The 27325-nt window shown below is 46.4% G+C and overlaps 1 long non-coding RNA gene across 5 annotated transcripts in view; it reads left to right on the top strand.

The window, feature by feature from the left end:
* Nucleotides 1-27325, top strand: part of LOC119148711 — an 87728-nt gene that overhangs the window by 59810 nt on the left and 593 nt on the right. The gene's annotated exons all lie outside the window — the stretch shown is intronic.

Raw genomic sequence — 27325 nt, 5'->3', positions numbered from 1 at the left:
CTCCAGCACCCCAGGCACATGCACACACAAGCTGCTTTTGCCACATCTGCTCCTTCATTAAAATCCATCATCATTGACTCATCGCACTCTGACCTGTTTGCAATTATCCCTTACGTTATTCTTCCCAAAGCCATGCTGGGCATAGCACCAGCAGTCAGGAATATTGCGGTTTGAGAGGAGGATGATCAGTGTTGAGGGGAGGTAATTCCAGAGGTGCCCAGATCTGGTTGCTTTTCTGACCTTTCCCAAGCCCTCTGTGAAGACCTGTGACATGTGTGTGACTACATTGGTTTCAATCCATGACACCCCCCAAACTGCTGCTTCATCCCACCTCACTGCCACACTTGACCCCAGGCACCCCCTGATTGTTCCTTCCTCCTTCATTCCCTACTACTATCACTTCCCTGCTCCACCGCTGCCCCTTGTTTCCTCTCTGGGTCATTCCCACCCTGTTGCCCCCAGCTCTCTACCTACAAGCAGAAGACCCATCGATGTGCTGGGTGGAGGACACTGTAGCTGGCTGTGTAAGCCCTTTATCTGTTCTTTGACTCTCCTCTGTCACGAGATGCGGGGCTCTGGATGAAGGATGCTACGCGGAAATAAATTGTCCTGGGTAGTTTTCCATTACGCGAAGGGACTGCGCCCAAAGCCAGCCCCTCGGATGCTTTGCTAGCGCCTTCCCTGCGCCACTTGATGGTGCTCTTGGACCCAGCAATTCCGTGCCGTGCTGCAGGGAGGGCCGGCGCAGCCAGCATCTCAGCAACTGGTCGCTAGCTCGGAGGGGTTTGATTATCCCAGAACTCAGTCCTAATCAAAACTAAGTTCAAACTAATCTCTAAACAAGGCGCTATTTTTTTTTTTTTTAATTGTGAAATGTCGGAAGCAGCATCCTACATTCTTCACTGTTAGGGTAAAAGCCTGCTTGCTTCTTTTTCTGTTCCCTTTTCTCTTGATTGCCTTATTTTCTCCCTATTTGGTCAAACTCTTTTCTTCCGTTTCCTACTTTCTTTCTTTTTTTGTCACACATTTCAGACTGTTTCCCTCATGCTGCTTTCATCTATCCTTTCCCCCTAACATCTCTCCCATGTCTCCCAAACGTATCTTCCTGCTTCTGTCAGCTTTTCGCTGCTTTCCCTTCCTCCCCTTTTCTCCTGCGGTGCACTCTCTAGAGTTTACAACCTTGGGTGTAGAGTCCAGTAAATCATAACAGAGCCTCAACATAATTTTGTACCTCTTGCCTCTGAAATTCTCAGATCTTGCCTCTCTCTGCTTCTGCTGAACTCTCAGTCACCTTGCATTAAAGAAACCTAAACAATTCCATCCTCATCCTCTTTTCTGCATCCTTCCTCCCGTGACTGACTTTCTGCTTCTGTTGTTGGGAGGAAAAGCATGCTCTGTAAGTTAACAGAGGACCCTCAGTACAGACCACCTCAAAGAAATTCTCTGGGCATCTGCCAGAGCCATGGAGAGAAACATTTGAACTGCAGTGAAGAAATTCTACTCAGAAGGTTCACGATTTGAGTGCAGCATTCATGTTATTAGGTATATGATCTCAGATGCAGAGTCCCATGTAGCTTTGGCCCCTGCTGTTAGGGCTTGAGGATCACCAGTGCCATTGTATCTTGAGCTACATTTCATTTATCACTTTAGATTAATGGTTAAACTCTCCTGTGAAACGATAACAAGCGGCTATCCAAGCCAGAGGCCATGCGAGCATTTTAGCCACTCAGGAAAGACAATTTCAGTGGACAGCAAAAAAAATAGGGAGGGTGTGTATGTATGTGAAAGAGAGAGAGAATGAAACTTCAACACAAGTATGGAGAAAGAAGGGAGTTGAAACACAGCCTGTTTAAGCAGCTGGTAGCCTGACCCTAAGGAAAAGCTTAGAGAGTTTGATGCTGTAAGCAAAGAAACTGTCTAGCCTGTTTGATTTCTCCTGCATGGAAGAAAATATGACTCCATGCATTCTTTGCAAATAAAAAAGATGTCATAAAAGAAAGACTTCTTTCCAACTCCTGATTCCCCTGGAATAACCCACAGAACCCTGAATTTTGGTTAGCGAAAAGGGGGGCAGGAGGGAGAATGATGCTATGAATTTTTTAACAAAGAAGCAGAGCTCTAGAAAATGTGTTTTATCTGAGAATCTCAAAGCAACGTATAAAGTAGGGTTGTTTTCTTCTCCCTGTTTTATGGAGATGAATACTGACGTCACCCACCGACATGAGTGTTTTGACAAGGGACCTCTCATAACTCTCAGAAATTAAATTCTTAACTCCCTATCCCTCCCTACAGCTATGTACCATGTTGCCTCATGCATTGTTAGCATGTCCAAAACCACAGAGAGGGAATGGTTGTCTGCTGGTTGAAGGTGAGGGCTCTGACCAGTTTCACTGATACGACTGTGCAATCCGTAACAAGTGGCTTGGATTTTGTTGTCATTTGCAGTGATGTCAATGGGGAGTTCTACCTTAAGGTGTGACGCCCTGGGTTGGCTCCCAAGTCCTCATGTGAAAGAGCCCCAGAAGCATGCCTAGAATTGCAAAATGTCTCCTGTGAGACAGGATCTGTGATGTAAAGCATCATGAAGGCAATGGAGCTGTACGTGGCCAGGTTGGACCGCCACAAGGCAGCATTACAGTCCTCTAATCCTGTCACTTGTGGTCCTTCTAGTTCATTTTTTGTAGTAGAAGCTTCCAACCTACGATGTTCCCATAGCTCTGAAATGCAAGAGACAGCCCTTTAACTGGGATATGGTGGTGTGGCTGAATCCACGTGAGTGAGATCAGTCAGTCTCTCAGCATTTATGAAAAAATTATAATAATATTGACTTAGTGGGGCATTGTGACAATTAGTGAAGGACTGTAATATATTTTGAAACCTGCAGATGACAGTGGGAGAGCATAATGATCATTTTCCTCCTTTAGTTCTTCTGTATATGGATCCCAAAGTACCCCATTAACGTTATTAAACTCCAGCATTCTGTGTGAGGGCGTTAAGTAACTCAATGAATCCATGGTCATAGGAATAATTCTTGGTTGTCTCTACACTACATCATGGTGACTTCCATCTTCCTTGCATCACCAGTGATATAACTCAGGTCCTCTCGTTCCGAAGGAATGGATACCTGCCACTTAAAAAAATACTTAGTGTCTCAATTATGATCAGCATGGGGACTCTGCATCCTGTATAGCAAATACTGAGTGCAACCAATAGGTAGGATGCGACAGTTTGCCAGTGCAGCCAGTGCTGATAGTCTGCAGTGTCCCCTGGCATCTCCCACGCAGCTCGGTGAGGGAAGCCTTGCCTTACCTCCAAAGCAGCCCTGTGTGGGACAGAGAGAGATTTCTTGTTCCCTGGAAGAGGGTCGAGGGCTCTTTGGGTCTGGCTTCTCTTAAGCAAGCAAGGCAAAACCAGAGGTGTCTTTCAAATGTGACCTTTTGGGTTGCGCTTGCTATTAGTGAGTTACAAAACATTCATGCCATCACCTCAGGGGTCCTGAATTCCCTTCTGGAGGCACCAGCTTCTTTCCTGTAATGAAAGAGAGAGAGTAGACTCCTGTGTTTGGTCCTCTGAATCACATCCATGCTAGATGCTCTATTAAGACCATGTGACTATCTCCCTAATGTCCCACTTGGCAACCCATCCCAGTCTGAGACTCTCCCTAACCCCCTGCCTCCCCTCAGCTTAGATCCAGTTTCTCCAGAGCTTTTCTGCTAGAGCTGCCCAACCTCTGCACTGGGATTGCCTTCAAAAGGACACCATCAAATCGTATCAACGCCCACATTGTGAGCACGGCGTAGGCTCAGCTGCTTGCTCTTGTCAGCCTGAATGTAGTTATATCCCTCACAGACTATGAGGAGAACAATGGCATAAAGGTAAATTGAGGGGACGTTCCTTCCACTCCCTTTTTCCCATGAACAGGCACGTCTGTGAGTTCAAGTGCAATCAGAAAAAACTCTCTGAACTGGTTGGATCTGAGCTAGCAACCATCATTTCTGTGCAAGTGGGGCACCAAGCGTGAGATAATGTTTTAATGTGTCTGGAGGACTGCTGGCTCCTGCCAGAGCAGGCGCAGGGAGCATGTGGCCCTCAATATGCTGATCTTACCACGCTTGACGGTGCTGATGTTTGAGTAATCATGTTGGGGTGTTAAGCAGAAGACCTTTCTTGGGTGACAGTAGTAATTCTTTCTTCTCAGGGCTGCTTCTCACTTTTCTCTGGAAAGTCACATAAACATGTATTTCTGCATCTGTTACGCTCCTGCTAGTCACAACTGCTTGAAATAATATGCATATATATATACACACATATATATGTGTGTGTATATATATATATGCATGTGCATAAATAACACATACAGCTTTATAAAACAGGTGTGACTGTGGGATGAGAAAACAGTTCTGTAGAGGTGCAGAGTGAATGCCAAGAGCTTACTGTATGACGAAAGTTTCCAGTCTGGGCCTCAGAAATGTATTTTCTTGATTTCAGCAAGAGTCATGTACTTCTCTAGCGCAGCAGTTGCATTGTGCGGTGCTAGAGCAACAGGGGAGGAAGGAGGAAATTTTCTCTCGTTTTGCTGTATACCTTTGCAAATGACGACCAGTAGGCCAGTAGTAGGGCTGTTTGAGCTATGAGGTCTCATCCAGGCTGCTGAGATTTATCCACACACACTCAGAACCGTTCTGAGTGAGCGGAAAGTGTTGCTGCTTGTCTTGCTGTGATCACTGCCTGGCTCAGCGCACCTCTCACATCCCTCAGCGCTCCTGACAGTTCAGACCAGGGGAGGGGAGCACTGCAACCGAACAAGGCGAGATGAAATGAGTAGGGACCCCTAAACGATCATGAGAGCTTGTAGCTAATCCCAGCTCTTCCACTGGTGCTCTGTGAGGGCCCAAGCATATAACTTCCTTTTGCTGTGCCTCAGTTTCCCTGTTAATTAAATGAAGATAATAATACACCTCTCACAGGAGCAACGTGGTGAGAGATCAGTCAATATCTTTAAAGTGCAGTGAGATCCACAGATAAAAGGTGCTGAGGAAGAGCATTGTTAAAAGTCCGCAGCGAAACCCCAGAAACCCTCCTGAACTGAGCCCTCTTGTCAACCTGGATATTTTCACTGCACCTTTGAAGATGAAACTCTGCTGCTTACACTACTTTGCTCCAATTCAGTAGGTTTTAAGAGGCCACAGGGGGACCTGTTAGAGTTAAAATGGATTGAAATTGTCTTTGAGCCTCTAGAATAATGAGTATTTCCCTTTCTTTACATTTTTGGATCCAGATGAGATGCCGTTCAGCTGCTGTCATTCTGCCAACATATGCCTTTCCATTGCATTGAAACCTGAACTCCTAGGGTCAGGCATTTGCAAGCAGATGAACGTTTTTTGGAAGTACATTAAGCAAAAGAAACTTAGGTAGGAAATTTTAATTACTTTTAAACTCTAAGCTACATCTTGTTCTCTCTATTATAAACCATTTTGATTCTGCATTACGCAGATGCTGGCTATTCCTATTATCTGAATTAAGGTGATGATCTTCCTAGTGTCTGGGCACATTTCATGATTATTATTATTTCATATCTCAGCAGTGCCAAAAGGAGAGGAGAGAACATTAAGATGCTCGACTAAGGCCTGGTTCCCGAGCCTGGCACAGACTTTCTGCGTGAACTTTGGCACGCCGCTATGCGGCCTGTCTTTCTGCTTCATTTTCTCATCTCTGCAATGACACCTCCCTGCTTTACGGGGTCAGCGCATTCATCGGCGCAGGTTGGGTCTTACAAACACTGTACGAAGGGGAAGGCTCTGATTCATGCCCGGTTGCGTTAGATGATGTACAGGTGTCCGTGAGGCTGTGTCCCTGCCTTGCAGGGCTCACGAAGGAACGTGATGGTAACGTACCAGAGGTGCACGAAGAAGAGGGAAAGATGCCATTCCATTCTACCCTGGGAGGTGAAACTAAGTTAAAACGCTGGGGAAGTGTTACAGAAGGAGAGTGAAGCACTGGAAAAAGGCTGCTAAGGAGGCGCCACGGGGTGTCTCTCACCACAGGACTTGAAGGACAATTTCTACCTGAGCTGCTGTATTTGCAGGGGGTTCTGCTCCTGGATGGGGGGAAGAGACTAGATCTCTTCCTGAGGGCCTTTCAGCTCCCTTCGTAATGCCCAATGACTATGGGGATTCCCTCTAGAAGCAGAACAAGTGAGAATGTTTTTTCAATCTCTTTTCATTTGTGGAATACTAGAATATTTTAGGGAGAGGTGTGAGATCCTTTAGGAACCACGTGTCTGGCAGGCTGCCCAGCAGCATAAGTAAACCTTCTGCAGAAAGGTGACCTTTGGGTGGGCCTTTGGAAATAGCTGGTGATCTCTCCTGCCTCTGCTGTGTGTCATGGTCCACTCAGTGGACTTGTGATGGTTTGTTTACTATGACCTCGAAGCACAAAAATCAAGGTGACCATGCCTAGGGGTTATGCTTTAATCAAACAGCACAACTTTATTGTTTGCCCGTAAAGCAGCGTGCAATAGGTAGAAAGACAGAAAGTGAAGGAAAAAAAATAAAAAAGTAAAAAGAAAAGGAAAGAGGATTGTATTTACCACCATGGGTCCAAGGCGTCCCTATGGTCCCAGGTCCAGGCAGCGTCCCGCCAGTCGTTCCGATCGTCGTGATCCTTGGTGGGGGAGATCTCCTAAAATTCGGTTGCTAAAGAGTCTTCTTTTATACAGAGCAATACACGTTGCTCCTCCTCTGGCCCATGGATTGTTGTCAGTCTCTGCCTTCTCGAGCAAGGTTATCACGCATGTTCTGATTCGTTGTTACGACAACAGTTGTTGTGCGACCTTATCGTAGTTGTTCCTTCCAGTGCCAGGTACCAGGGAGCGGCATAGTACTCCTCGTACCATGCAGTTCTCCTTCAGGGTCACTGGGTCTCGGTGTCTGTGAGGACCACATTCCATCTCCAGGTCTCTGTTAGCAATGTTGAGACAATATCTTTCTCTTTAGACCGACTCTTACACTGTGTTGGTAGGTGATCTAAGCTGGCCCTGCTTTGTGAAGTGTGTGGTACCAAATAACCAGCAGCGATCCCTTCCATCCCAAGTTATTCTGTGAGCCTATGATTCACTTTGCTGCTGGGAAGTCTGTGGGATGATACAGACCCAGCCCTGCCTCTTGTGTTTATACAGACAACCAGATCAAGGAGGCTGTATCTGTGCTACATAGCTGTGGAAAGGCTGATTGGAAGGCACCTCTGGAGATCATGTAATCCAGCTTCCCCGGGACACTAAATCAGGTCAGCCACGACTTTGTTGAGCTGAGTCTTGAAAACATCGTGGAACGGAGATCCCACACCTGATCCAATCCGTAACCTGGTTGCTGGAAGAAGGCTTGCCAAAAGTCACTAAACAACCCCCCTTTTTGACGTTTAACATGAACAAACTCCACTGCTGGGACCCTTCTCTTAGCCAAAATCCCTCCTTCCTGCAACCTCCCTGTGACGTCCCAGTCTAAATCTAAGATTAGCCTTGATAATCCACGCTGAAGGGAATTATTGCCTGCTGGTGATAGTAAGAGAAGCTTGTTTAAGACAGCTAGGCTCTTGCTCCCCTTGGGCTTGGACAAGCCTGGCCAAAATGACAAAAAAAAAAAAAAAAAATGTGCTGCAGTTTTTTGTGATGGTTTTGATTTTCTCCTGCTTGCCCAAACGTCCAGTTTGTGTATGAGCAAGCCAGTGCGTGTTGCCACCGGAGAAGGCAGACACTGATATTTTCTGCCAGCCAAGCCTTCCTGCTGCAGTCTCATGAAACATGCCCTCGTTGGCAGCAGGTTACAGGCTTCCACCTGCGAGCCGAGGGCTCATGGCAGATGGGTCTGAACTGCAAAGTTTGGTTTTGGATTCAGTTCTGGAGCTGAACACTTTGAGCTGGAGTCAAAAGCAGGGGGGGTTTATTGGATCTTTCCTTTTCTCTTCTGCTACAGTTTCAACTGAACTTGGGCTAATTTAGAGCTAAGCTCCCTGTTGGCCAGGTCTCTGGGAGAAATTTTGCAGGAGGTGGCACAAATTTGGGGGAAAAGAATTTCCAAACCAAATCAAAGTGGGATGTAGCTGAGTAGCTCCCAGGTGAAGCTACCGAGAGCCTAAAGGAGATTCAGTTCCGACATACGCGAGCAGGTGAAATGCTAAGCTTGCCTTTCTCAAGGAGGAATCTTGAGTCTGTGCTTAAGCTTACAAAGGGCTGAGGAACCTCATTGTACTGGAAACCCAGAACTTACATCCTTACACTGTGAAACATGCCATGGTTCATACCGTTCCTCTCCATTCTTTCCAGCTTCTGAGCATGTATGGCGCTTTTTTTCTTTTTTTTTTTTCAAGGCACAGGAGAAAACACAGGCAAATTCTGCAAAATCTATTTCAAGTCAGTAATTTGCTAAGTGCTCAGAGCTTGTCTTTTTTTTTCTATGTTAAGTAATTTATAAATAAAAATAAATTCACACTCACTCTAATATTTGCTTGTACTTGAATTCTATTGGCGAGATGTGTGAAAATTGCCTGATGGTTGCGATCACCAGCAAAAGCAAAGTTACAGGGAGTAATTACGGATAGTATTATAGAACAGAAGGATAATTTGATCTAAAAATTCGATCTAATGCTCTCGTGCAGGGACATATTTCTCAGGGAGAGGAGTTTGTAAAACAAAAGAGGAGAAAATAGTATGGATGTGAGGTGGGGAAAAGCAATTATTCTCTCATAATACGGGAACAGAGTGTGCCTGGCTCAGGAGAGGTATGAAATACAGAAGGCAGAAGGGGCTGCAAGGAACCTTTATGCATCCCAGCAGGGTTACTCAGGAAGGTTATTCAAATGTGCTGGGAAGACACAAGGTCCTGAACCCCGAGGGGCAAGAAAGATGTGAGAGGAAGGACATACAGCACTGGGGGGGAGGGGGGGGGGCGAGGGGAAGTGTGTTGATGTTTTAATAGTGAACGTGAAGGAGGTCTAGGATGCATCAGGCCTGCTTGAGGTCTCTGCCCTGTCCACAGTACAGATCAGAGGGGCAAGAAGTTGCTAGGGGTGTGAGGCAGGGGCCAAGAACATCTGCCTTACTGCATCCCTCAAGGCTCCCTGCAGGCTTTTGAAAGGAATGCAGAGGAGCAGAATTTCCTAGCTTTGGTCTTCTAAGCACTTCTCTGGGATGCAGAAATGCTATCAGAGGATATGTCTTTCATTTAGAGCCTCCGTCACCCTCTTGAGATTTACCAAGGATGGGCGAAGACCTCATGCTTTTTTCCACAAGCTGACTGCGATTCCCTCCCCTTTCAGTGTGTGGCCCCAACGTCACAGCAAGGCTGACTATGGTCTATGGAGAAAGCATCTCCTATCACCTGCCCTTGTCTTGGTTTCACACCTCAGGCTCAAAGACAGCAATCTCGTGCTAGGTCTTGTCCCGTAAAAACAGATGTGTGCAAGATATTGCATAATGTGTGCATGTGAATTATTGTTGCCGGTAGATACGTACCACCCTCCTGCCCAACCTCTGGTGCTGAGGTCCCAGAGGGCAGCAGCTGTCCTGCTGCACATCTGTGTGCTAAACACCCAGCCAAGTGCCCGTTCCCCACAGGCACTCACCAGGTTAATGGCAATACCCAGCTCTGCTCGCAGCTAACAAGATTTATACACAGCCTAATGACTGCATGTTTTCACTTTAATCAACACACAAATCGCCCTTTTATTATTATGGGGTTTTTTTTTTAAACTCCAATTTAATTCATAATTGAATTATGCTCCAGGCTGTAATTGTTGATATAATCCACATCTTGAATTCTGTGTTTGCTTTGTGCTTCACCCTAACCTTTCGGCGAGGGGGCTGAGTCGCGTAGTGAGTGACTCCGTGCACGGCACTGGGTTCAACTCTTGCTCTGAGCGCCAGAGACACTTGTTTGATGGCCTCAGGCCAATCTTCCTGTGAAACCTGTGCCATTTCCACAGGCTCCTTTTTCCATGCCCCACACTACAAATCACATGCCGGGAAGGGAAAAGATCATAGAATCATTTAGGTTGGAAAAAACTTTTAAGATCACAAGCTTTGGAGAATCCAATTTGGTAGCTGAACACTCTAAGCACCACCTTCCTCCTGTCTTAATTTTGTTCCCCTCATTAAATGTCACCATCCTGACAGCCAAGCTCTGGCAGGAGACTACTGTGTGAGCTCTCCTGACCCTGCTCTGTGCAAAATAAGTTAGCTAAGCTTACATTACTTTTCAACATAGAGGGCAAAATACAGAAGTAGGTGGACTCCTAAGACTTTGTTTGCCCGTGCCTTGACGTTCAGATTGCTCAGAGGCCTGTGGATCTCTACCTCCTCCTGAAGTCCGTTGAAACTGGACTTCAGCTGTAACTAACAGGTTCTCAAAGGCAGCGTTCCCTTCAACATACGTACAGGCAGTGATGTTTCGGAGTGTGATGCTTTGTCAAGGCCCCTTCGTGTTAGTCATGAGTAGCTGAAGTGCTGGAATATAATTTTTGTGTATGAGGCATTCAGTGATACTTGAACATCACATTAGTGAAAATGTGTAAAGTAATGAGGCTTTGAGGATATTTTTTACCAGTAGAGGCATAGCTAAGGCCAGCTCTGGGTGTGACTGATTTAACGTTTTTAGCAAGAAATGCAGAACTGGTGCGGGGAGACCCGGGGGGCTACAAGGCAGGGGCGGGGGCAGGGCTGGCTGGGGGCAGCCCAGGTCCTGGGTAACATCCTGATGTCTGGAATGTTCAGGCTTCCCAAATGGCAGGCCATTCCAATTTTGAACCAGGAGTAAATTTTACCCAGATTGTTGCCAAGGGTTTAAGAGTGCCACTTTTGGGAGGACCCCAGATTTCTTACTGTACTCAGACCCATCCTTTGTCGTCGGTGGGGACACGGGCAGCAGCTCCCTGGCAGAGCTGGGGCTGGCACACGACTCTCTGCGGAGCATACCTTGATCTAATTGTCTAGCAGACTGTGGTAGAAATCAGCTGAGGAGCATTTGTAGCACATTTCTGTTCTTTAGGTAAAACCAGCACATGTGAATACTCTTTAACTCTCTCAGTCTGTAAATTCATACAGAGAAAAATATAAAGTGGAATCAAAGAGAATGACAGACTCCCTGGGAAGTCTCCTAGCCAGGAGATCACTTCCCTTGCTCCCTGCAAGCGATTGCTTTATGGGGGACATTGAAGTCTGATCAAGAGCTCTTGGCTGATACAAACTGATGCTGGGTACAAATGCTGTATTAATGTCTGACAAGAGAAGTGAACAGAAACTGCCCTAAGTATAGCCCTTGGCTGTATTTGTGTGATGTTGGCTGCTCGATCCTTCTGGGGTACCAGGACAGATACAAAGCCCTACCTTCATTGAGCTGGCTGGTCAGCTGCTCGGGGAGGGGGGCTGAAATGCATTCTGCATCCTGATGCAGGGTTAGGAGGAATAGTTTTGGTGGTGCACATCTCCTGGTGACGTATCCTCATTCCAGCTTCAGATTCCTCTCTCCACAAGGTCCCATAACTTGTTTCAAAACCCAGACCACGAGGACCAATGGGCCTGGAAATATCTCCTACCCTGGGAAAACGTAAGGAATTATTCCACTAGAGTTATTCCAGCCTTGGGACCTGCTGGACTTCCCTGGGGGTGCCACTGGGGGAGTAGTTAGTGGTAGATTTTTGCCTCGCTAGTTACTTCCCTATGCTCCCTTATGAATACTCCTAGTGCACCTTAATGCACAATAGTTTATTCCACTTTCAAACCTGCCTCACCTAAAGGCACTCGTGTTTTCTGGCAGGGTATCCATTAGGGAATGAATGAAGGGTAGTTAGTGTGCTATAAAAAATCACACCCTTGCTTATTGCTCACTAACTTCACTTTATACGCAGAATATTCCAGAATGAAGAGTGTTTTCACTTTAATCAATGCACAAACTGCCATTTTATTATTATGGTTTATTTTTTTCTGATGTAATTTATGATTGAATTATGCTCCAGACTGGAGCATAAAAAATACTTTTATTCCAGTGTAACTACTCCCCCTTGGAAGCAGAGTCATTATAATGGAATAAAGTCCATTTTATTCCAGAACAATGTAGTGCTCTCTACCGCCAGCAAAGGCCTGAATGTTGTAATTTATAAAGAGGGAAAAGTAAGGGTGAGAACAGGGGGAAAATTAAAGCAAGGATAGTTAACTGATAAAGGTCTTGAGAATATCATGCACGTGAGGACTGAATGTAGCCCATAGTGAGGAACACTAAACATCCACAAACTAAATAAAAATAATAAAAATGCCTCCCGCCTTCCCCTCATACATCTTATGAGGTGGTAGAAGGGGCTGTGGAGAAAGGATTGATGTCTCTTGCTGGGAAGTGAATTATTCAAACTCCTGGCTGCAGGGAGCTCCTACAGTTATGAATCCTAGTCGTCTTTGTGGTGTTGCCAAGGCAAAGGTAGCCTCCGGTTTTCCACGGGAAAAGGGCACCCCTGGCGATGTGTTCCCCCTTGATGCTGAAAGCCAGCTCCCTGTCTGCCTGCTCCTTGTCCCCTGGGTCTGGGTGCCACCCCAGCCAGCTGCTGCAGAGGCTCCCTGAGGCTGAGAGCTGCACGGCTGCTCAGGCTGGGCGGTACGGGCGTAGGGGATGTGTGTATCCCTCAAGCATCAATGTGCAAGCTGTCTCCTGGGCAGTCACGGATTCTGTGCTCCTCTCTGTAGGATCTGCTTTGGTCAATGTATTTAATATTTGTAATGGCAACTCAAAATCCCTCCTCCGTGACTACCAAGATGCAATCGGGTCCAAGCAGCCGGCTGAAGACGCAGGTTTAACAGGACGTAAACACGTGCTTTTTACCCTTTAAAGCAGAGAAACATTATTTTAACCAGAGGGCAGTTATAGTTTGCTAAATTCAGCTACAAAAAGGAAATGCAATCACCTTCAATGTGCTTGTTTGTTAGTAATGGGCCAAACTGTCACATCTGTCACACCATTGCCGTGATTTTGCACTTCTTGGATAAGGGCTTGGTGAGCTTTTAGGATGCAGCAATAGGAGAGAGGTGGTTTTTTTCTCTCCTGTCAATAATTCCCCATGTGGCAATCAATTTGATCTTGCTGAGGGCCAGGACCTATCTTTCAGAGATTTCACATTATGATGAAAAGAAGTGAAAAATGTTTTTTCTCCATTATACTGTGAGGATGGCATCCTTATCTCATACCCATTCCCCATACCTGCTGCAGAATCAGAGTGCGTAAGACCACACTGATCCCAGCCACATGGCTCTGCTGTGATGCTGGGCTTGCCTGGAGGGAGGACAGAGAGCTGCTGGCTGGGGAAATATGAGGCAAAACACAGAAATACAACTTGCCTTTACACTGTCCCATTTTGAAACAGAGTTGGCCCTGGGGTGGGCTGGGAGGGGAGAGCAGCTGGAGAGTCAGGATCGTGCGTTAGACTAGTATCATGATGCTGTACTGAGACTGTACCCGGCATTTTTGGTAAACTCTGGCGTGTCTCTCGAGTGGACGTGCTGGTGGGCTGCGAGCATACCTCCTGCCACCGCTGCACACACAGCCTGCAGAGGAGCCCAAGCAGGCTGCAGTGCCAAGACATCCCACCTCACAGGCTGTCCTCTAGCTGACCACGCGGCTCCCTCGCTGACCCCACACATCTTCCAGAGGTGTGGGAAAGTCTGTCAAGATCGTGCATATCCTATTCTGGTGGTGCTACTAACGCTGAGGCCGAAGCAGTGCGATCATCTGACAACAACCTGACTTGTTTCAACTCAGCTTTTACTTCCAACACGGGCATCCCGCACAGGCAGCATACGTGCGGAGGGGTAAGGGCCTTTGGAGGAACCCCAGAGAGATGTGGGCTGATGTTCACCGCACAGTGACTGTATAACTAGAGGTGGGCACCAGCGTGGCAAAGAGAATTTATACTCTATGTCAGCTAGATACAATATCCTTCAAAATATATTGTCTGTTTCTTGAGCAGGGGTTAGCGTGTGTCATAAAATTTTTGGCTACACATAAGGAAAATAAGTATTAAAAGATTTAGGTATAAATTCTGGCAGGATCATATAAATCCGTCTGCTTCTGACAGGTAGGCTCCACTGTGTTTGGGGAAGAGGGGTCTGTGGGATGATCCTTAACAGACCTTTCTCTGTACCGTGAGCATATTAAAAGTGGTGACTCCAGCGGTGACCTGCTCCCCAGGCTGGGGGGGTCTGACCTACTGCCTGCCCGCTCTGCTCCACCCCAGAGGTGACAGCATCTGGTGATCACACGACCTTGCAGGCTGGGCAGACAGTGTCATTCTCAGATGAAATCTCCTTCCCAGGAACGTGTGGCAGCTTTGGAAAGCCAGGGAAGCTCCCGCCTGGCTGCAGGCACTGCTTCTGCTCCTTGAGTCCAAGTGGGAAAGACCCTGCCAGTTTTGTCTGCTTTTGAGCACTCCTCTTTGGCTATTGTTGCTCATATTTTCCTTACAAATCTATTAGCTTTACTGGGTCCATTAAATGGCTATTAGGCTGCCCATTAGCAGATGCTGCTCATGGTTTCACACAGAGGTCTCAGCATGGGCTCCTTCTTTGTAAAAGGCAAAGAGAGAGAAGTGGGGTTAGGGAGCCTGGACCAGGACTGCAGTGTGGGAGAAAAAGGGGAAGGAGAAAAGCCACTGCCACTAACAACTGCCCTTCCCACAACAGGGAGAGGGCTCTTGCGGGGTATGTGTGCGGGGTAAGGTAATTGGAAATAAGGCTGAACTAAACTGGGTAAATCCTGCGTCAGGGCTGGTTGCTCACACAGCAGCGGAAGGACCAGAGTCCCCCACCTAACAGCTGCCATCAGGTTCTCCGCATCACTTTGGCACCAACAGCACCTCAGAAATGCAACTGAAAAAAAAAAAAAAAAAAAAGTAAACCAGAATAACCGTTTGCATTATTGGAAGCTCCTGGAGAAAGCAAGAGAAGCGTCTAAAAGCTGGTACTCCAGATCGCAGGCTCTACCCCCCTGCCAGGCAAGGGGCTCGACAGCTGCAGTGCCATGCTGGGCTCTTTGCAGCACTGGGACCAGTCCAAGCACGGCCCAGCCCAGGCTGGTGTCAGAACAGCTTTCATTATGAGCCCAAATCATGCAATTACCCCAGCCTCCATCCGCTCTTTCACATTTCAGATCACCTGGATTCAGCTGGGTCCTCCCTGCAGGCGTCCTGGGAGGCAGAGCAAGCCCTCCTTCCTTACAGCCCAGCGGCAAGGCAGGGCCCTCCATTGCCCAGGGGTGGAGATGCAGGCTCGGGTGGGCTTCTGAGGGTGCAGCAGCAGTGTCCGCAAGGGGGGAAGTAACAATGATGCTTCAAAAAAAGGCAGAAATGGGGTTGTAAAAGCAGTAGTGCTGCACAGATACTCATGTATGACTGAGAAAATACTGAGTGGATTTATATCACGAAGCTCTGCCAATACCCCTGATTCTACCCTGCAGTGTCCTCTCCGATTCCAGTTCTTCTTGTCTTTCCCTAATATGCATATGTGCGCGCACACACACACACAGAGTTTTGCCAAAGCACCCTCTGTCCTGACCCTCTTCTCTGGCAGCTATAGCGGTTCTGGGTATCCCCGAAGTCTGAGCAGAGTGAGGCAATCATGCTGAATTGTGTTTAGTGGAGCCAGGTTATTGTGATGCTGAAAAATGAGGACAAGATTGAGGCCATCAAGCTCATTTTTATTGTTCGTTGGAACTCCAGATGTGAAAGCTAATGGATTTGGATTGGTTGCTAGCAGCAAAGCCTCATCAAAGATCTTTTTTTTTTTTTTTTTTTTCCTAAGGGCATTCAGTGCAATTCACTGATTGATTGGAGGCTTCAGACAGTTTGAATGTGGATCTGTGTTTGGGCTGGATCAGGCGTTCAAGAGGAAATCCAGCCTGCTGCCTTCAGGCTTGCACAGGAACACTGCAGCCTCAGCTCTTAGCAGGCTGGGAAGCTCTTGATGGAGAGACTTTCACAGAATTGCTTTGTTACCTTGCTGGGTTTGGGCAATGGGGGGGGGAGAGGGAGACAGCCGAATCTCAGGACTCGCCTGAAGGGCTTTCCCAACAGAAGCTCGTCTTCTGAGGCAAAGGTAAAAAAATGGTCTTATGCAGGGGGATGGCACGGGCTTTGAGGGGAGGAGTACAGAAAGATGCAGGGAACTGTCTCCTGCTGGGAAGGTGGAGGTGGCACTGAGGAGGAGATGCTGAGGGCTCTGCGGAGGAAACATAAAGGTTTAGGCAGGTCAGATGGGCCAGAGATCAGTGTTAAGACAGGTTCTGTATGTGAGATGACAATGGTTTGCAGGGGCCACAAAAGATCTGTGACTCAGGCAAAACATATGCTACGAGAGTTTCTGATTATAGTTTTACAACTTTTACTAAAAATCCTTCACTCTCCATCAGGAAGCCAGATGAGTTACAGATCTGCCTGTGCCTGTCAGGTGCCTGCTGCTGCCATGCCAGCTTGTCTTCTGTTGGCATTCATGTGGGTAGTTTGCTTCTTTGTCTGCAGCACAAGTAGTTAATCACATGGAGAACCTAATTAGGTGGTAACGAACCCAGGTGTCTTACTTCTCTCAGTGTAATAGGACATCTGCCACTGCTCCAAGAGCACTTTACAATGACTGACTAACAATGGCTGTAATGTATGGTCATGAAGAGAGAACAGCTTCCTTCAGTGCCTCCGCTAGGACGGGGTTAGCTGGGAAAGCCTGAATTCCCAGTCCCCTCACCCTGTGCAGAGAACTGCAGGTGCCTGGCTGCCAGGCAAGGGGGGCCCGATCCTGAACGGTGCGGGTGAGAGAGACGCGAGGAGCCACGGGGGAGCACAGGGTCTCTCACGGGACAGGACAAGACTGATGAGCACTGGCTGAGCACAAACTTAACTTGTCAAAATGCTTTGGACAAATGTGTTCCATCAGAGTGAACTTAGGCCAGCTCAGTAGTTCTGACATGGCTGCAGAGCCTTTGATCCAGTCCTGGCAGCCCCAGGATCAGATTCACTGCCTAGTCCGACCGTAAGCTACGACTCCCAGGGGCACAAAATGGTTTGTTTTTTTCTGCCTGGCACCCAGGTGGGCTGCTGTGGCTGCCACCAGATTCTGGCCTGCTGCTTGCATAGGGCTGCTGGATGCTGTCTGGTCCCGTGTTGTGGCCAAATCTTGCTATATGTACTGTACTCTCAGCAAGATTGAGCAAATCATTCACAGCTAATAATCTGGCAGATGCATTTCACTTCTCCCTCTGTCTGAGGAAGGAGATTATAATTTTCTCAAAGCAGTGCCTTCAGCTTTTATCTGCAAATGCATTAGTTCTCCAGCCTGCTGTTTAAATCGAGCTGTGTCACCGTGTTGTGGCTGGGTGACAGTCACATTAGCTCGCCTCCGCTCTGACCTTCCATCTCCCTCCCCACTCAAGTGGAGGAGCTCAAGTCTGGCTTCCAGGGTAAGTGCTCACAGGAAGAAAATCAACAGTTCCATTTTGCATTTATTTTTCCCTGCATTAAGGTCCCTCCGTACCCCCAGGGCAGTTCTGGGAGCTGAACCTTCCCTTGTGTGGCCACAAGAAGCCCCGTGTCCTCCCCCAGCAAAAAGCCCAAGCTAGCGGGTGAGAAGGAGACATCGATTCTAATTGTGCGGTGTTACACCATGACAAGGTGTAGGATGTTTCTTCCTGACCCAAGCTGCTGATTGGCAAACGCCCTGAAGCATGAGGATTAACATCTACCAACATCTCTCTTAACCAGCGTAATTGAGAAAGCTGTTCCTATTCGTACTACTGTCTACTTCCTTCTTTTTTGGAATGTGCTGAACCATATCACTCTAACCGAACAGGATACAAATCCGTTTAGCAAATCCATAGCTCCTTCCCTAACCACATGCAAATACTTTCTCCTTATCTTGCTGACAAAAGTGCTGTGGAAGGAGAAGTACAATGGGGTGTACTCAGTATGTGTACCTCCCCCAGGCAAGGAAGGAATTTTGCAACATGCTTCAATGAGATGTTTGAAATCCCTCTTGTTTAAATTGTCCCAAATTTGTTGGTGCTTAATCAAAGTTAAGCCACATTCTAGGCTTTTCTCCTTCCTTTTCAGCAACTAAGGAAATTTCATGCTCATGAAGCTCAGTGACTAATAGCAGTTAATAGCGTAGCAGCAGATGGCATACGAGCTCTGTTAGCTTCTATGTTGGCTGCGCCAGTGCCCCCCACAAAGCAGTCCTGCTGTTTCCATCCAGAGCCCCACACCCAGCTCTTCCAGTGCCCCCTCCCGCCTCGCAGCCCCACAGTATCTCCCCATCCAGAGCTCCCCATGCCAACGCTGCCGGTGCCCGCTCGGGTCCCCCAGCCCCTGTAGCTCTCCCAACCCCGGGGGTCCCCAGACCAGCTCTGCCAGTGCCCCCCTCCTGCCCTGCAGCACCCCTTGCTAATCTCCCTTTGTTTTCCTTAGCTCGCTCACTACTTGCCAAGACACCTCCGTTGTGTACATTGTGATTATACTGAAGATACCGGCAAAGGCCCCTCATCAGCTATTCTGGCTTTGTGACTACAGAACCAGCAAATGATAAGGTCTCTCCTATTTCATAAACATAAATGTCACGGGTCTTACTCTGCAGCTCTTCTGAACTCCGCACTTACTTTGAAACCAATGGGAGCTCTGCACACAAAGCAGCTCCCGAATAATCAGGGTCTGTCAGCTCTATAATGTCACAAAATATTCCATGTGTGCAAATATTTGGATTATTATTTATTGGGTGTCAACAAAGTGCAAATATCAACCTGCCCCAGAGATACATTATAACTTTCCAGGGTGGGAGGATGGGGGAGAGCACTGCATGCTCATAAAATAGCCACGCGCCTGATACCAGTGCTGAACGCTTGTGATAATACCCGCCGCTTTTCAAGTCCCTGCCATTAAAGGATTTAAAACCGTTCATGAATTAAGGCTGACATTTTCATTGAGAGGTAGCAGGTGGGTGGAGGCAGTACATCTCTAATTTGAGGTGCTCTGGATCTGATTTCCAGAAAAGTTGCTCTCCATAGTTTCTGTTCGCAATTGGAAACCTTGGGCAAAAATAAGAAGATAATTCACCAAGCCACTTCCTTGAGACCTGCAGGGGCTTGTGCCCTACCCAGTTTGCTGTTCCTCCTGTCTCTTTTGTTGACCTGTGCTGTTTAACCACACCTTTCCAGAAGGTTATAAAAAGGCACCGAAGTTTGGGCTGTGTATTGCTTGATGGACTTGGATGCTGAAGCCACCTGAAGCTGTTGGTTCTGCTTCCTACAATAGTATTTGCCTCATGAGCTTTCTAAGCATTACTGGTCCTGTCTCTGAGTTTGAACACTCACGACATTGCGAGAGAAGGTGATTTACAAGTCAGTGACAGATGCAGTTGGGCAACTCAGTTGTCTTGGCTCACAGACTCGGACTCCCATCCCAGAGCCTTCTTTCATGGCAGGTGACGCTTGTTGATCCATGAGACTAGTTTTTTCACTTCTTATTCTTGATGTGAGGCAATGAGATGTGAATATGAAAGCGAATACCAGCTATGCTGAGAAGAACTTGACCTTTCTGTTCTTATCAGTTGCAAGTTGATTTTGAGATTGCTCTCTTTCTTTCTTTTTTTAAACTTCTGGCACTTTCTGTATCCAGAAGGATATATTTTATTAGAAAGATTAGTGTCTTGGACGCTTTGTGGCACCCTCCGGCCAACAACAAAGCACACCACAAATTAAAAATGGAGAGGACACCCCCGGGGAACAAAGAAATGGAACCAGTGGGATTTTTTTTTAACTTCTTCAGGGTCTGTATGCTTTTTCAATGTCTGGACTGTTAGCAGTTCTTATAGCTCTATGTCTTCAGGCCCTGCTGTCTGTCATGTGTAATGCACATCATACACTGCTGGTGAGCAAACAGCTTCGGTTAATATTGGAAGCTCCCACAGACTTTTTTTCTAAACTTATAGCATCACAAGACTCAGAACTACTCAGCTGAATGTCCAGGCATTTCAGAGGTGAGAGGAAGACCTCTAATGTACTCACCCTGGAAGGTCAGAGATACAACAACTTGCAGCTGTTATGTAGAGTTTATGCAGCAGAGCTCGTGTGCGCTCCTTACCTGTTTCAGTGCAAAGTCAGGCGGCTTAAACAAAGCTTCTTCTGTGCACGATTTGGAGCAGGGAACACCAATGACCAGTTCCCATGTCCCAGCTGAGGGGACTCTATCCTCTACTAAAAAGTAGTAACAGAGCTAAATCTGGGAACTTGAACCACTCTGCTAGATTTCATAGTGGATATTTGTACCTCCAGTACCACCTTATGTCCTCTTCACATCAGGCCAAAACTAAACCCATCGCTGTCAACTTCATGGTGCAGGGCAATGAAAAAATGGAATTAATGGAGGGAAAAAAGGAAAGCTTGCCATAGCCTCCTGCATGTCCTTCAGGTTGATGGCCCAGTGAGTAAAGAGGTGAAAAATAATTCAGTGCAGCTTGGAGTTTGCCCAGACAGACAGACAGACAGAAGACCCGAGTAGATAATTGCACTGGGAGTTACCAGAAGAAGAGATTTCCATGACTGGCTTTACTACCTCTCGCATCATGAGTCATGGTAAGTTTCCCCCTATCCCATCTTGTCTCATGGAGACGGAAAAAGGATTTTCACTGTGCGTAAAATGTGCAGCATGACAAGTTTTGGATTTCAGTGGCGACTGAAAGGTAGTGCTATTATGTAAGCAGTCATAATAATAATAATTAGTATTATTATTCTGAGAGAAGAATAATTTTTTCTCAGCAGGAGGCAAGTCAACCAAGCTAAATTCAGTCTCTCCTGAGAGATTCCAGGAAATTGCCTCAAATTCCTTCACTCTTGCTTCCGTTTTTATATTGAACACTGCTCAGGAAGTTCCCGATTGTAGCCGTGCCTGTATTTTTAACCCTTAGACTTAGAGGATGGCACACCATATTCAGGGACAGGGCAAAGCCGTCTTGCCTTCCTATGTTATTTCACTGCCTGCCCTCCCTCTGGCCACACTCTCCAGCTGCTCCATCCCTTTCTTTACACCTCCTGTGCCCTGTTGTGGCTGGTAGATGGACCCCTCTTTCTGTCCAAGCTTTCGCAATGATTGTTTTTATAGCTTGAAGGACTGTAGCATTGCAGATCTATTTATTAGTGAAACACCCACGTGGCCCTGCCTATAAGCTCTGCTGGGAATGTTTCGCTGTGAAATCTGCTCCTTGCTCTTGTAGGCAACCTGGCTGCCTTCTCCTCGAGGCTGCAGTGGGAAGGCATCAGAGATCTGGAGCAAGTCTTCATTGCACCTCGGCTACAGCCAGCCTCAAAGCTGAGAATGAAATGGACACAAGGGGAAATGAAAAATGGGGCTTAGGGAAGCATGTGTCTGTACGTGTACAATGCTCTTTGGAAGCTGGTACCATCTCTACAAACTTTAAAGCTGTTATCCCCTGGGAATGTCACTGGGTACATTGTTGTGACTTGATCCAGGTATTTGAGGAAGCCATGAAAGAGAATGATGCCATTATTTTTGAGCCAAAACTAATCTATCAATAAAACAGAGATTGTTGAGGAAACTTCTTTTCAAGGAGCAACGATGATCATTCCTTTAGGTACAACTAAGGAACTGAAATAGAACAATTTGAAACATGACATCTTAAAATAAAATAAAATATCTTTAAACAGAAAAAAAACCCCCAACAAACCAAACAACCCCAGATAAATAAGCCAGTAGCCAGTACCAGGCTTTTCCAGGAAGCATATGAAAAACAAGGCAGTATAGAGAAATTATTTCTTTGGGATTTGCTTCTAGCCTCCAGGGGTCGACAATTTATGGGCTACCTGCATCAGACATTGTTCAGCCCGCTGAACGGATACTCCATATTGTTTAGCTCTACTTGAAGAGTTTGTCTAATCCCTTTTATGGTGGCTTTTCTACCCAACACAGGATAAGATCCTTCCTCTACAGCATCACACTTTTCAATTTATTTGTTGTGGCTAGTTGACAGATCCTGGGTGTCTCAAGAGCCTTGGGAAACAGACAAAACCAGAATGTATTGTTTTTCTCCAATGAAATGTAAACTTGATTAGCATTCTGAAAATCCAAGTTGGGGATTTTTTTATTATCCCCAGCCTCTGTTACATGTGCCAGACACCTCTGGGGATGTTGCTGGACAGCACTCTATTCTTTCACTGGGCTATTGACTACATGCCAAATAAGATTTCTCTCCAATCGAACACTTCTGAAGATTTAGTCACTGTCTCTATCACAATTGGTGGTGTCTAGTAAAACAACTCAGTTCATTTGCTACACCTTGCCTGGGTCACTGGGGAAGTCAACTTCGTGGGACTATTAACACCCCATAAAAGTACTTTCTTGGCTTTAAAGCACTCTGCACTGAAGCGTCAGCAGCACCACAGTGTTGGGCTGCCTGAAGGCTGCTGTTGTGAGCATAGCGTACTGCTGACCCTTCACAAAACAAAAAGAGACAGTGCCTAAGCAGCAAAGCTGCAGGGCAGTACTGGGAATCTGTTGTGGAGGCATGAGGAGCACAGTTCCCACGGCCCTGACAAACCACAGACTCACAAGCTACACCTGCACTTGGAGAGAGTAACATGCTAAGCTCATCACCTCCTAAATTTTATGTCCTAATTTGTCAAGTTTTATGACAACAAAGATGATTATTTGCATAATAACGTGGCCTGTAGAAATGAAGTCATTCTCTACTGTAGGATGATACTCTTCCTACATGCTTTTCAATACGAATTTGGCTTTGTTTCTCCAGCACAGGTTGGGTTTGGGCTGCAAATAATGTAACTTGTTTGAGTGCAGTGGAGCTTTGCTGAATTAAGTGACGTGGGCATCAGTTCCCAAGGCCATGAGAACATGCACTGGTCTACCTGAAAGTTGGAGGTTACTGTGCCTCCGCAGACATCTGACACCTGCATGGTTAGCTCTGCTTTTTACCAAACTGGTTTTGGTGCCAGCAGCCATGGTACAGCATAGCTTTCAGCGCTGCCATCTAAACACCTGGGTATTTGTGGGGCTGCTTGGCTCCCAGTGAGCTCCGTGTTGCACCAGCTTCGTTGTTTGTTGAAAGCTCATGTGGATGTGTCTGTATGTGCTGTTATTACACCTTCAATGATGCAATAATGAAGAAATCACACCTGCAAGGGATTGTAGTTAAACCAGCTACTGTGGGTGGGGATTTTTCCATCTTTTCATACCTGGTGTGGGCTAGCTATGTGAATTAGCCAAAGGCCAAATCACCATTTCTGTGCAAGCTGGGCTCTAAGCTGCAAGGTTGGGAAAGTGTATAGATCGTAATGACCAGTGAACCAATTGTATTTTGCTGAAGCATGTAACGTTCATAGAGGTGGGAACCATCACTGCTGTGTTTGGTCTAATAGTATCACTCATGAAGGTGGGAGCCATGTTCCTTTGATTCTTTCCAAACTCAGAAATTGAAACGGTATGTTTCTGAGTGCGACAGGAAGCCTTTATTGGTACAGCTTGGAAGTCACCCTGTGTTGGACACTTCTGCTGGGTTCTAGGAGATGCTGCTTCTGTGGACGCTGATGGTGGTGGGAGGGGGATCTTTTTTTCATTTCTGTTCTGACTACTGGAAGACTGCTGAGATGTCAGCTCAAGAGCCTTCACCTGACCTGTGTTACCTGATGAGTTCCAGCAGCAGAATAATGGACCCAGAAGGTGTAGGAAAGGCAGAGGAGAGAGAGCACAGGCATTTTAGGCTCCCTGTTTCAGCTTTTCATCAGTACTTCCTCCATTTGCATCATTCGCACCGCAAAAGCATGCAAGGTGGTTAGGAGTTGTTTCTTGCTATGTGCTAGTTAACACACGGTACTTACTTTTTCCATAGTCTAATATAAACAATACATGAACGTGTGCTCCTGTGTCAAATATTTGCTGTCAGTTGCACTTACATGACCAGCTGTGATTGAGTCCTGTCTATGCTACAGTTGGCAATCTTGCTCCTTTAATGCGTGCCAACAAACGCTGGTGAAAATAGCCTCCACAATCTGAAAGCTGCTGCACAACCAAAGGCAACCGTCCTCTCCTTGTCCCATTGACAAGGACAAAAAATAGCAAATTTTTATTACAAGTGATTCACTGGGATAGATTCTCCAACAGTAGAGACTCCCTGGAGGGAGGGAGTGGTCTCCACCACTGGTGTTCTCTTAACATAGTTAGACAAGTATGATTAGAACAGTTAGGGCATCGGAAAGGACTATGATCTTGTGACATCCCTTTCAGCTTCATTATCCATGGCTTTGTACCTACGTGTACCTACATGACTATGTAGCGCTTCATCCCACTTCTCTGTTTATTCCTATTCTTTTTTCTTTTCTTTTTTTTTTTCTTCCTTCTATTGCTTCGTCTCTGTTCAGCCTGAGTCTGGCCAGCCCTGAAAATGGAGTTATTTCCTGGGCTGAAGCCACGTTAGCAGCAAACTGTCCTTGTAATCAGAGAGAGCCAGTGGGAAGGAGCAAGAGCGAGGAAGCCAGATGTTGTCTCAAGCCAGTGGCATGAGCCAATATCCACTGGCGGAGAGCGTGAGCTGTCCATGTGTCCTGCCTGCAGCATCAGGCAGAAGCTTCTGTTGTCTTCCACCCCCTTGGGCATGCTCGCCACGGCTGTCAGAAATCCAGTACAAATCTTAACACATGCCATGGTACAGCGGCTGTTCCAGACCAAACTGCCTCTTCTGTCCCCCTCCCGTGGCTGTTTTGGGGGTGCGTTCTCAGCTCCACTCTACACCAGCTGTGGGTTTTTCTCTCAAGGGCAGTTACCAATAAACCTGGAAGGCTGGTGCTTTTTCTGCTGGGGGAGATGAAAATGGACTCAGCACATGGAAACCAGCTGGTTTGAGCGCAGAATTGGCCCAGAGAGCTCTGGCTGAAAAGAGGCAGCAGCATGGAGAGAAAGTGGTGGGAGGGAGCAGAAGAGGGAAGGAGAACTGGAGAGGGGAGATAGTCGTGTACATAGAAGAGTAAGGAATGAGCATCAGCTCCATCTCCTTTTTCTGAGCGATTTTGACAGCGAGGTGCCGTGGCCTTCAGTGACCTCAGCTCTTATCGTCCTGAGGTTGATGTGACCTTCCTACTCCCTGGTTTAAAACAGGGTTTTTTGTTCTATCAGTAGCCCATTCCTTCTCCCCACCCCCAGCTCATTTTTCCTCTTACAGCATGTTAATGAGCAAAGTGCTTATGCAAATGAGAGGCAGAAACAATTGCTTTGAATAAGGAAGGAAATTGTCAGGGTAGAGATGGAATCCAACTTCAGTCTGATGAGTGTCTCTCTACTTTGGCTCTCGTGATGGCCCCATTGCTTTACACTACACCTGAAACCGGAACAATATTTTTTTATTTATGTGCCTTAATATTAACACTAATATCTAACTTTTCCGTAATACTTTTATACCACTTCATGTGCCTATAGAATTATATAAGCATTAGCACCAATTTCCATTTTCTTGCTATACAAAGATAACCCAAAGGGGAGAAGGATTTCATCTCTCCCTAGCTTGCTATCTTTATGCAAATTTTGTGTCCATTTCTAATTGTTCATTTAGAAAAGTGATTTTATGCTGTTTTATCAGCCACCCTTAGTATGGATGCAGTCACACTAACGTAAAAGTGCTGGAAAGCTGTGTAGCTTAGTCAAACTGGACTATTGCTTGAATGCAAATAGAAATGAGCCTGCCTTAAGGGGCTGTTCTGTTTTTTCCAGCATTAAAGCCATGTATGCACTACTGTGAGCAAATATTCAGAAATGTCAGGTGTTCTGGCTAGTATTGCTCCATTTCAGGAGAGAAAAACCTTGAGGATGTTTACCGTAAGCATTGCAGGATACAGATGTGAATTCTTTAAGAAAGGTTTCCCTGTCACCAAGACGATGTTAACTAGCACCTGAAATTAAATGTGATTTTGTCGTACTTGTTTAGGAAAAAGGGCGGGTCAAGAAACTAAGATGTTTGTATGAAGTGAGAAGAACTAGCAGGGTAGTGTTTAGGTAAATCAAGGTCCATATGTTTTCATTTGACTCCAGGAGTTAGCCATATAGCTCACAGCATGGATACAGGGACATTTCTTTCTTTCAGCAGTAGGGTCTCTCAAGGACCTCCTGGCTATGTGGAGGACAGAAACAGGCTGAAGCTGGGGGGTAAGAACTGGCTTTACTTCAGGTCAAGAGAAATGTCTGTGTCATGAAGGCTGTAGTCTGGAGACCAAACTTATGGAAACTTCTTCAGCACTTTCCCATCCAATATCTCGACAGCAAAATCTGGGGCAAACCAATGCATCTTTTATATGAGGGCTTGTGAAAAAAAATTAATGTCTGCCATGTAGCTCCTGTCCTCCCTGTCCTATAGCATTCAACACAGAGCTATACCTATAGATGGGTATAAAAGGGCAGAAGTAATGACTTGGGGTTCATTCAGAGTCTCACCCCTGCCCAAAAATTCGTTCTTTATTGCTGTCATTTGAATTTTGCTTTATTGTCTCATATAAAAATGTAATTCATCCACTTCTTCAGCTTTCCAGGGCAGATGAGACCTGAATGTCTAATGTAAACCTTAGTTCTGTGAAATGAAGAAGCTTAGTCTCCTGCAGATTTGTGTCTCAAGACTGAGCCCCTGTGTAGGTCTTCCAGTGTTTGCTAAGTGGCAAGCACACACCACAGCTGTTCTGTCCATAAAGACATTAAAAGACCCTTCTTTACCTGTCTGCCTTTTTGCACAAAATAGTTCAGAGCTCAATATCTTTGAAACTTGTGCTCCTCAGCCAGACTGGGTTGAATATGGCCAGTTGGCTCAATGGTTACTGGGAGAGACTTACAGATAGCAGATAGAATAATCCAAAGAAAATCAGGATAAGATTCAGCAGAAATAGATGCTGTTTGCAGATGAACAGGATCATTTTTCATCAGTCACCTCTTCTGGTGGGGAGTGCCTTAGGGTATTTGGGATGGCAGCACAGTGAGAGGTTGTGCTGGTAGGACACACAGGAGTGCAGGCGTTACTCTGCAGGTTTGCCTTGCAGTCCTCATTGCCCAGGAGAATGTAGCCTCACACATGAAGTAGGTGTTCACCAGTGGGTGATGCACACTGGATCTTGCTTGGAATTTAGGGCTTGTTTGTTTAATTAATGTATGGGAGCACTAGTTTTAGGGCTAAGCTGTTTCATTCTGTTGCTTCCTACCTGGCCATGGACACTTGGTTTTTGTTGCCTGTTCACCTCTGTGTTGTCCAGCTGATTTTACG

This window comes from Falco rusticolus, chromosome 5 (assembly GCF_015220075.1).
Source record: "Falco rusticolus isolate bFalRus1 chromosome 5, bFalRus1.pri, whole genome shotgun sequence".
NCBI classification, from domain to species: domain Eukaryota; kingdom Metazoa; phylum Chordata; class Aves; order Falconiformes; family Falconidae; genus Falco; species Falco rusticolus.
Note: the sequence above shows the minus strand (reverse complement) of the source record. Positions and strands in the feature narration are given on the sequence as shown.